Source organism: Nestor notabilis, unplaced genomic scaffold (assembly GCF_000696875.1).
Source record: "Nestor notabilis isolate BGI_N333 unplaced genomic scaffold, ASM69687v1 scaffold10317, whole genome shotgun sequence".
NCBI lineage: Eukaryota > Metazoa > Chordata > Aves > Psittaciformes > Psittacidae > Nestor > Nestor notabilis.
The window spans coordinates 215,334-226,490 of NW_009936077.1; the positions used below are offsets into that span (position 1 = coordinate 215,334).

The 11,157-nt window shown below is 40.5% G+C and overlaps 1 pseudogene; it reads right to left on the bottom strand.

The window, feature by feature from the left end:
* Window positions 1–4,967: 4,967 nt before the first annotated feature.
* LOC104408527 lies at window positions 4,968–5,688 on the bottom strand (annotated as a pseudogene).
* Window positions 5,689–11,157: the final 5,469 nt, after the last annotated feature.

The following is an 11,157-nucleotide window of genomic DNA, read 5'->3' on the forward strand; positions in this document are numbered from 1 at the left end:
CAGCAGCAGCAATAAATGCTGTGCTAAATAATCACTGAGTTGGAAACAAGTTGCCCTGCTCAGTGGACAGGACCAGCTTTAGACTCCAAGCCACAGCTTTCATACTGCCATAGCTAGTGGATGGAGTTTCTCAGCAAGACCAGGGTTTTCATGTGAAATTAAGGTTCCTCCTTCCCTCTTTTCCTCCTTCCCTTCCTCTGTCATTAAGGCCCCTATTCTAAAGTCCCTGGAAGTACTTGGGAAAAGAGGCTGTGGCCATTATTCTGCAACATGAAAGTTACTTGCTCTTATGTTGTTATATAGGAACAAATTCATCACATAAGGCTCAAAGATCCTAGAAAGATGTTCCATAAAAAAGGTTGGTTTGTTTTTTTTTAAAGCAACTTAGCTAGTAATATGATAAGAAAACACATGTCAAGAAGTTCTCCCTCAGATTCACTGGAAGGATATTAGACTTGAAAACTCGAGCATGCCCTCATCATCAAGAGTGAAGCAAGCAGAAGCAGCAGCAGGAGTACAGGTGGATGCCAGGGGGAAGGGGAAGAGTACCCACGGGTGCCAGATGGCTGTGCAGTTTTCCTGACATATCCCGTAGCTCGGCATAGGTTAATGCCCCTGGCATTCTTCTTTTTTTCTAGTAAGATAAACTGTGTCCCCTTCTTTAATGGTTCCATATATATTAAGGTCAATATTGCTTAATATTCTCTTGACGATTCTTTACCCTGCCTTGCTGTAAGTAGAATTACTATAAACACATATTCTTACCATAAATTGTTTATTAAAAGGACCACCATAGGTTTGCTTTAAATAGTTAACAGACTGATGTCTTTTGGACCTTCTTAGTAATTACATAACGACTACATCCACACTACATGTTTTCTCACTCAAATCACATATTCTAGCACTACTCTACTGTCCCTTTGATTCATAGCTTGAAGGCATTTAGAGAAGCAAATTTAAGTTTACAGTAGTAATTACATATGAATACTCTGGAAATCTCACTTGGTCATTGAAAGAGTTTTTGTGGCTTTGAGTAAGGTCATAAGCCACAGCATGGGATTTTGTGATGACATCCACAGCAGAATTGTGAATATTTCTGAAAAGCAAAGGGCCAAATCTTCTAGAGGATTTGGCAAACTGTGGAAGGCATAGACAGCTTTCTGCCAACTATTCACAGCGCCAAAATGGCAAATATAGCCTGTTGTCTGACTTGACATCTCAGTCATGATCATGATGGTATCTCATCCATTCACTGAAGCTAGCTGTGCTAAAGGATCATATACAACTTCTCTTTGCCACATAAAAATACTTCTGCAGGCTTCTGCATAAGGCCTCAGATGCAGCCTAAGACAGTTTTGCATTTATGCAAAGAAACCATTGAAGAAGTGTAACATGTAGTCTGAAGTTTTTGATGCACCTGGAATCAATTCATTAAAGAACCTGATTTATGTCATGACCAGCTCCCAAGTAAATGCACCTTCTCAAAAGCTTCTTGGAAAAGGAGAGGAGTAAATATAGTAATTAATTACACTGTGAGCAAGATAGAACCCAGTCCTATGACTGGATCTAGTTATGGCTGAGGTCAGATTTTGGTTCATCCCTGCTGCCCTTGGCTGCAGAACTAAGGTTAAATACAAATACTAAGGTCAGCATTTGTTTAGCTTTGTAATCCAATAAGAAACAACATTAAATCTGAAGTCTGAGAGTCTGTTTACTCTGTTGGAAAATACAGAAACTCCATTTATTTATATATTTATTTACAGCTTGCTATAGGTGTTCTAAAAATATAAAGGAAACATTTAATTGAGTCTAAATCTACAGCTTGAGGTATGTAAAATAACATATTCATATGTAAAGAGCAATCCTATGTGAAAATTATGTATTTCCTGAGACAGGGTTTGAAATTAACTCATTTAGCTATGTTTTACCTTTTAAAACAAGTGAAATCATTAAAATCTTAGAATCATAAAATTCTAATCCTACATTAATGAAAGTATTTCCAAAAATATAGTCTAAAGAGAGGTTGTTAATGGTTTTGTTACATTTTCTACTCCCAGGTAAGGCTGCTGTTGTATACCTAAAGCATTCGAAAAGATATATTCACTGGGGACATGATAATGAGATAAATCAGTCAGGAGACAAACCCAGACTGTTTGACTGCCAGCTTGTGTCCAATTTGACGCAATTAATATGGCATACATTTTCATTTGAAGCTTAAACTGTTGTATTGTTAATAGCTTAATTCTGTTCTCCCCTGACTGAAATAACGATGACCCACTGAATGTTGGCATTTTACCCATTAGCCATACAGCCAGAAAGACAGAAATGTATTGCTCTCTGTGGCAGAATTCAGAGCATCACAAGCTCATTAATTCAAACACTCATAATGAGGGTCATTGTAAAGACTGATACAGATACAGCTGCTCTGAACTTCAGACATTTTTTGAAAGAGCCAAATTCAATATGATATATGTAAAAAATTCAAGTATATGCCTAAGAGAGCAGCAGGAGAAATTTTCTCATTCTTTTTTGTGAGATCTGACATCAGCATATAGATGGTTTCATCAATTATTGAGACAGAGACTAAGAAAGGAAAAGGGAATGATTTGGGGGTTTCGGTTTTGAAGTTTGAATATAAAGTGCTCAGACTGAATCAGAACTAGTATGTCTGAATCTTTAGAATTAGCTGCCTCTTTCTTATACCTTCTCTTCTTTGTAACACTAGAGAGCCTCAAAAAGCTAGCATTTAAAGTGTTTTAACAACTTTTGAAAGGCTGGAGTGTATCTTTTACACAAGGATATCATATATGAAACTACCAATTCCTTTTTCATTATATAAATACATGTGTATTGGAGGCAGCCTCAAAAATGCAGTCTCATATTAAACAATTACTCCACTGTTAAAAAAAGAGAACTGTCTTCACATAGTCCTGGATAAGGAATGGGGGGATGAGGGAAATCCAGGTCTCCCTGCTCCAGTGAATATTTAATTACTATATGGCATGGAATAGATCCAGCAGGGCTGACAGAGCAATAGCAGTGAATAGCTGGAACAGAGGTTGGAGACACTAAGGGTCATAGCCTAGTCTGAATATTAAGTATAACAGAAAATTGTTCCTGTGCCTCCAACATCCTGGATAAATGCCCTGTCCATGGGGATTTTCATTGTTCAGGTATGTCCTTTCTGGTTTTAATCAGAAAAGCCATCCTAGTCAGGAAGCCTTTCCAGGTGACAGTCTAAAACAGTAAATGTCTTTTAGTGCTAATGAGCTGACATTTTTCAACAAAAAAATGTTGGACAAAATTTTCTTGAATGCCCTATCGTGATCTGTTTCATTTTACCTGATGTCCAGGTGCTAAGTGAGCTACCACCATGAAAGATGGACCATTTTCCTCTCAGCTTTCGAGTGCTCTTTTGTCTTGCTTAAAAAAAGGGAGAGAAGAAGGAAAAAAAGATTTCTTAGTTGCCAAATTTGACAGCTGTCAGCTACCTTGATGGAGCAAAATTAAAATATATCACTTCACTCAATCTTACCATTTAATTGTAATTAATTATGAAAGAAACTACAACTCTTCAACATGAGTGCAAATATTTTTATTTGCAGGCAGATGTTTTGCATGTTTTATTAAATTTTGTGTATTTCATACCACTCAGTGCGCAACTAAAAATAACTATCATTCCGTACCTACACAGGAAGAGTTTCATGTAGTGTGAAGCACTAACATCATATTTACTTAAGGATAGAACATTATGTTACTCTTTCAGTATGTAAAATACGGACATTTAACAGTGAAATTAAGAACCTATTTTAAATATAGCAGTTGCTAAGCAATGTGCTATTAACAGAACTCCAACAGCTTGGAACATATAGCATTTTAAGACCTACGTGCTCATTTTTATATTATTACTTAGTTTGCAAAATACAGATAGTAATCAACAGTGAAGTTTGTAATTTTCTTAGACAATTGATGAGATTGATTCTCAGTGCTCTTCTGGACCCTAATCTTGGGGAAAAGAACCAAATAGTCATAGAATCACAGAATTGTTTGGGTTGGAAAGACCTTAAAGATCTAGTTCCAGCTCCCTGCAGGGATACCTTCCACTAGACCAGGTGACTCGAAGCCCCATCCATCCTGGTGTTGAACACTTCCAGGTGCATCTGCAGCTTCTCTGGACAACCTGTGCTAGTGTCTCATCACCCTCACAGTGAAGAACTTCTTCCTAAAAGCTAATCTACATCTACCCTCTTCTAGTTTAAGGACAGTACCCCTTGTCCTATCTCTACACGCCCTTGTAAAAGTCTCTCTCCAGTTTTCTTGTAGGCCCTCTTTAGGTATTGGAAGGCTGCTGTCAGATCTCCCAGGATCTTTCTCTTCTCCAGGTAGAACAACCCCAACTCCCTCAGCCTGTCTCATAGAAGAGACGCTCTAGCCCTCTTATCATCTTCATGGCCCTACTCTGGACTCACCTCCACAGGTTCCACATCCCTCTTGTCTGGAGGACCCCAAAGCTGAACGCGGTACTACAGGGAGGTCTCATCAGAGCAGAGTAGAGGGGGAGAATCACCTCCCTTGAAAGTGATTGTGCACTTGATGCAAGCCAGGATATAGCTGGCTTTCTGGTGTGCAGGTGCACATTGCCTGGTCACATCAAGCCTTTTGTCAGCCAACGGACCAAAGTCGTTATCCTCAGGGCTGATCTCAATCCATTCTCTGCCCAACCTGTATATGTGCTTGGGATTGTCCTGGCCCACATGCAGGACCTTGCAGTTGGCCTTGTTGAACTTCATGAGGTTTGCACAGGCCCACCTCTCAAATCTGTCCATGTCCCTCTGGGTGGCACCCCTTCCCTCCAGTGTGTCGACCGCACCACACAGCTTCATGTCATCAGCAAACTTGCTGAGGGCGAACTCAATCCCAGTGTCCATGGCACCAACCACGGTGTTAAAAAATGTTAACCAAAGATGTTAAACAGCGCTGGTCCCAGTACGTACCCCTGAGGAATGCAACTTGTCACTGGTCTCCACTTGGACACAACACTGACTACAACTCTGAGTGTGACCACCCAGACAGGTCCATCTGTAAAATCCATGTTTCTCCAATTTAGAGAGAAGAATGTTATGTGGGACAATGTCAAATGCTTTGCACAAGTCCAGGGTGTCAGTTGCTCTTCCCTTATCCACCAATGCTGTAACCCCATCATAGAAGGCCACCAAATTTGTCAGGCATGATTTGCCCCTAGTGAAGCCATGTTGGTCTGTCACCAGTCACTTCCGTGTTTTCCATGTTCCTTAGCATAGTCTCCAGGATTATCTGCTCTATGACCCTGCTGGGCACCAAAGTGAGACTGAGTGGCCTGTAATTCGCCCTGGGTCTTCCTTTTTTCCCTCTTTAAAAAATGGGAGTTCTGTTTCCCCTTTTTCAGATGGTGGGAACTTCACCAGACTGCCACGACTTCTCAAATATGATGGATATCAGGTTGGCCACTTCATCTGCCATTTTTCTCAGGACCCATGCATGCCTCTCATCAGGTCCCATGGACTTGTGCACCTTCAAGTTTCTTAGAGGTTCTTGAACCTGATCTCCTACAGCAGGTGGTGCTTCATTATCCCAGTCCCTGCCTTTCCCTTCAGCAACTTGGGCAGTGTGACTGGAGCACTTGCCTGTGAAGACTGAGGAAAATGTCATTGACTACCGCAACCTTCTCCACATGCCAGGTAATCAGGTCTTGCATTTCCTTCTGGAAAGTGCCCAAGTTTTCTTTTATCATCAACGTACCTGTAGAAGCTTTTCTTGTTGCCCTGGCCAGATTTAATTCTATTAGGGCTTTAACTTTCCTAACCTGATCCCTGGTAGCGTTGAGACAGAGAGAGGGATGGAAATCTGCAAACGGACTTACAGGACCATCCTAGCTCTAAGTGGAGGTAGGTTAACACAACATACGGCTTCTCCCATCGTATCCTAAAATACATGTGATTGATTGAACAGACCTGCCCAGGCTAATTCCATTGGCAAAACCTCCTTATTGTTGACAGGATGATTAGGAAAGCACCAGGAAATTTTTTTGAATTTGCAGTTGCTTTTTCTCTCCTGTGAATTTCTTTACAAGAGGAAATTATCCAGACCAATGCTGTGGCTGTGGGTTAGATCTGATTATAGGATTTGTACCACTCCGGAGAGCTCTGAACTCTTCCTTGGGTGCCTGCTGCATCTTACCAACCAACATCACAGTTGTGAACATGAGAACTGTACCATGTTGATCCCCAAAACACAGCTGCAGGAAAATTTCACTATCCTGCTCTAGACCACAACATGCATCCATTATAGAATCGTAGAATCATAGTCATAGAATAGTTACGGTTGGAAAGAACCTTAAGATCACCTAGTTCCTAATGCCCTGCCATGGGCAGGGACACCTCGCACTAAACCATGTTACCCAAGACTCTATCCAACCTGACCTTAAACACTGCCAGGGATGGAGCATTCACAACTTCCCTGGGCAACCCATTCCAGTGCCTCACCAGCCTCACTGTAAGTTACTTCTTCCTTATATCTGCCCTAAACTTCCCCTGTTTAAGTTTGAAGCCATTACCCCTTGTCCTACCACTACAGTCCCTAATGAAGAGTCCCTCCCCAGCATCCTTATAGGCCCCCTTCAGATACTGGAAGGCTGCTATGAGGTCTCCACACAGTCTTCTCTTCTCCAGGCTGAACAGCCCCAACTTTCTCAGCCTGTCTCCATACAGGAAGGAGGTGCTCAAGCCCCCTTAACATAGAATCATAGAATCACAGAATAGTTAGGGTTGGAAAGGACCTTAAGATCATCTAGTTCCAACCCCCCTGCCATGAGCAGGGACACCACACACTAAACTATGTTGCCCAAGGCTCTGTCCAACCTGGCCTTAAACGCCTCCAGGGTTGGAGCATTCACAACTTCCTTGGGCAACCTATTCCCGTGCCTCACCTCCCTCACTGTGAAGAACTTCTTCCTTATATCTAACCTAAAGTTCCCCTCGTGGTCCCCTCCAACTTGCTCCAACAGCTCCATGTCCTTTTTATGTTACGGACACCAGAAATGTACATAACACGCCAAGTGAGATCTCATATACATGCAAGTGCTAATCCAGAGTGATACCTAGAGCAGTGTCCACTGTTGCCTTTAAGTCCTTTGAGAATGCCAGTCTCTGTGATGTGTAAAGCCTTAACAGGGCTCCTTTTAAAAGGAGTTCTATATTTGGTTTAACAGAGCCAGAAGTCACTCCTAAATCCTAAATCCTTGTGACCCTTCACAAAGGTGATGTCCCCTAGAGAGATGTACCACTTACCATCTGCACTTCAAACTCAGTCATGGGTTTAGAATAAAAACTAGCTCATCCAGATTTGTGGCTCCTAGGAGATTATTCTGGGTTACACAGACACATAAATGTAGTTGCCCCTATCTTGAGAATCTTGATTTCATGAGATCATAATAACTGCCCTTATTCAATGTCTGTTTCACATAAATATATGTTAAGTTTTCTACCATTTGTTCATAAATATACCACAACATTTCTAGAATTTAAGAAAGCTAAAAATACTTTTACAAATATCTTTAAGGAGAAATGGTTCCCTGGAGATGCTATGAGTGGAGGCTGTTCCTATATCAGCCCTTGTCTTTGATTAACCACTTAGGAAAAAAAAAAAGGGGGGAATAGATTAATTATTAAAATTAGTCCTGTAGTGCACCTGAGCACGCTGAGCGAAACCTGATTCCCACTGAATCTTGGGGGGAGGGAGGGCAGAGAGTGCTCAGCACCTCACAGAACTAGGCTCACAGGGAGAAAGTCAGAGGTTTCTATTGTAAAATAGTAAGGACTGAGGGCGCTGTTTGCTCAGTAGAAGTTTGAGGTGGTTTGTTCGATAAAACAGAAGTAAAAATGAATTCAGTTCTGGGCCTAGAATCAATGGAATTCCCCTTTAGCCTATTAGACTTGCCAAGAGCCCCTCTCAGGACCTGCAGCAGTTTCTCTGACTGCTCAGCCATGTAATAACACTGAAAACAAAGGCACAGGAACTTGCCATGTCACACTGTAATGTCGTTATTCAGTTGATAGAACTGTGGCCATGCCACAACATTTCACGCTTTGGGTTCACCCAAAGCTGTGGAGTATCTCTGCTCATTATGCAGGTAACTTCTCCCCAAAGCTGGCATGTGGCAGCAGCAGTCCCCAGGCTGGCCCTTTCCAGGCCTGTGCAAAGCCTGTTGAGCTTGTTTTCACAGTTGCCTGCACATCTTGCTCCACTCCAACTTGCTGCCTCTCTGGAGACCGCGTGCCTTATGTTTGCCATTTCATTCTCATTCACCTTGCCTGTCACCTTAAGGCAGCCTTAATTATAACATCGTTGAAGGTTTATTCAACAAGATCTGAAGATTGTGCTTTAATTACAAAAATGAAAACACGCGATTACAACCAAAGCAGGTATAAAACAATATTTGGCTATAAGTAGCAGCTGAAGCTTTTTTAGATGTTTCAGTGCCTCTCATCCAGAAGTCCCTCAGTTTGTCCCAGCTAGAAGATTAGGGGATCCAGGATTCCTTGTGCCTGTTTATATTTTGATGACTTTAACAGCCTACTACCTCCATTTCTGCTCATTTGAAGCTCAGGTTTGTATACAAATTCAAATGTCTTAAGTGGCTGTTTCTTTGTCTGGGAATTTTGGGTGATTTGACTTTCCATGCTATTTCTTGAAATATGTATGGCTGTTTGAGGATGTCAGTTATATAAAGGCCATTTCCCCTCACTTTAGTCCAACTTCTCAGTATTCCCATTCAGTTCAGCCATCCAGTGTGAATCTTTTGCTTTACATTTCACAGAAACAGCTGAGGCAAAGAACATGCAGAGTATCAGGTTGAAGCAGAGTATGTTCAGTTTAGGATTCCTGTTGGATTACCATTTTTCTCTAACAGCCACACTTAGCACATTAACATTAGCTAGTTTTTTTCCATGAGTTCATGTTACTGTTTTCCCTCAAATTTTGCTGCATTTCTATGTCACTGAACAATTACAATTACTTTGTTGTTACCTGTTTTGTCCCATAAGGACAAAATGCAGTTCCAGAGGCCTCTAACTTAGGTTGAAAAGAAATAAAACCAACCACACTATGTTGCCTAACAGCTACTGTTTTGAGACACTGAACATTGTGTAAAGGCACTCTACACACTTTGCTATAGATATTTTTTATTGATGGAGTGCTTCAAAATGGGGCAAAAAACCAACTTAAGGCTTTAATAAATCTTAGAAATGACTGGGTATTTTAGAAGTTAAGCTCACCCTCATTACCCTGTAACACTACCTCCTGCGAGGCTACCTGAGACGTATTGTACTATAATTGTGTTCTGGCAGCTGACTCCAAGAAGCCAGTGTTAACCTCTCCCATTCCCCCGGTACAGATTATTCCCATTAGAATGGACTGATGAATGAAAAGATCATAGTTAATGGGTATTACTTTAATGCAGAGGGCTAAATCCTATTATCCTGTACAACGGATAGAATAAATAGTATTTGTGTAAGGAGCCGCACTGGGAAAGAAATGGAGTTTGCTGCCACGAGGCCCCATATGTGCCCCTTGGCCTCCCCATCCTTGCTCATGCTCAATCCCATGCTCAGGAAAACATCTCTAGTTCTGCAGCTGGTTTATGTGGCCAAAAGATAAGGGGGTTTGGCCCACACAGCTTCTTACAGAACATATTAATGGCAAAAAGAAGGCTCTCATTGACATTAGTGATTTTGATGACAGGCCAGCGGAGAGAAAGTTTGGTTGTGTGGTTTGTGCTATGATCTTGATAGCTCTTTTCTGTAGCTGTGTGTACTCAAACACTTACGGTACTTTGATCACATTTCACCCTACCTTTTTCAGATTAGTAAGTACATTAGGTGGGTTATGCAGATTACAGTGTGTGCACTAAGTTATTTGATATATTATTCACCAACAAATATAAGATAAAAACTAAGTCTGCATATAATTACCCACAACTACTGACTGACTTATAATTAACTTTGAAAAATTGCTGGTTTAGGAGATATTATAGATTACAATTTTAAATATAAGGAGCTTCAGAATAGCTCTCACGATCAGTGCAAGTACAAGATATTCAGTGAAGGATTAATTCCCTAAACTGCTAATCAGCTCTATCTCCTGTCTTATCAAATTGTAAATACATTATGCTGTATTAAAGTATGAGCGTGCAGCTAATTAAAGCAGAGCCTGCATTTAATATCACATACACCCCCCTTGACACAACAAAAATGTTCTAAGGACGTACATAACAAGTGTTGACAAATGAAAGTGATTCTTTTTAAAGTGATGCTGTGCTCCTGCAGCAGCCTTTTGTTTTCATTTCAGAGGCTTGTTGGGTTTTTGGTTGGTTTTTTTTTAAGAAGGAGGGAGGAAAACCACACAGTCTTTCTGGAGAAACAAGTTGGGGAAGGCATTAATTCTATTCAGTCTACAGCTGGAAGCCCACAGGAACCAACCAAGGGATTGCAACCAAGGATCTACAAATAGTATCTGGATGACATCCAACTATAATTTGGTTCATTTACTAACATTTTTAATAGATTCTGATGTTAAATGCTGCAAAGCAGAGTAAGATTTTTTTAAAAAAGCAAGAAAGCAAACCCATCCACACTGTTAAATGAATGCAGTATAAATTCAAATGAAAGATCAATGAAGCCTAGCTGAGCAAACAGGGGTTCAGAACTATAATTGAGCATCATTTGCAAAACTGTTTTTTTCAGTTGCTTTTTTCTATTTCAAACTGAAATAAAGTAATGCCATTTTAAAGAAGGCAGGAAAAAAAATACTGAAATTATTCATCTATGAAACAAACATAAAACATAGGAGAGAATACACAGCAAGAAGCCTTTCAACCAAAGTTAGTTTTTTAAAAATTCTTTGTGTAAGCCTCAAATTTTTTTTGTGCCACTTTAAAGTTTTCACACCCCAAAGACCTCAGAACATAAAATGTTATGGATGTTATTCAGCAACAAAAGACATACATTTTGTCAAGGTCTACACAATACTGTATAATAGAAAATCCAGAGGGGAGGGGCTTTTTGGTTTCCTCCATTTCTCTTTTTCCTTACCCTTTTTTCTTTCCTTTCCTTTCCTTTCCTT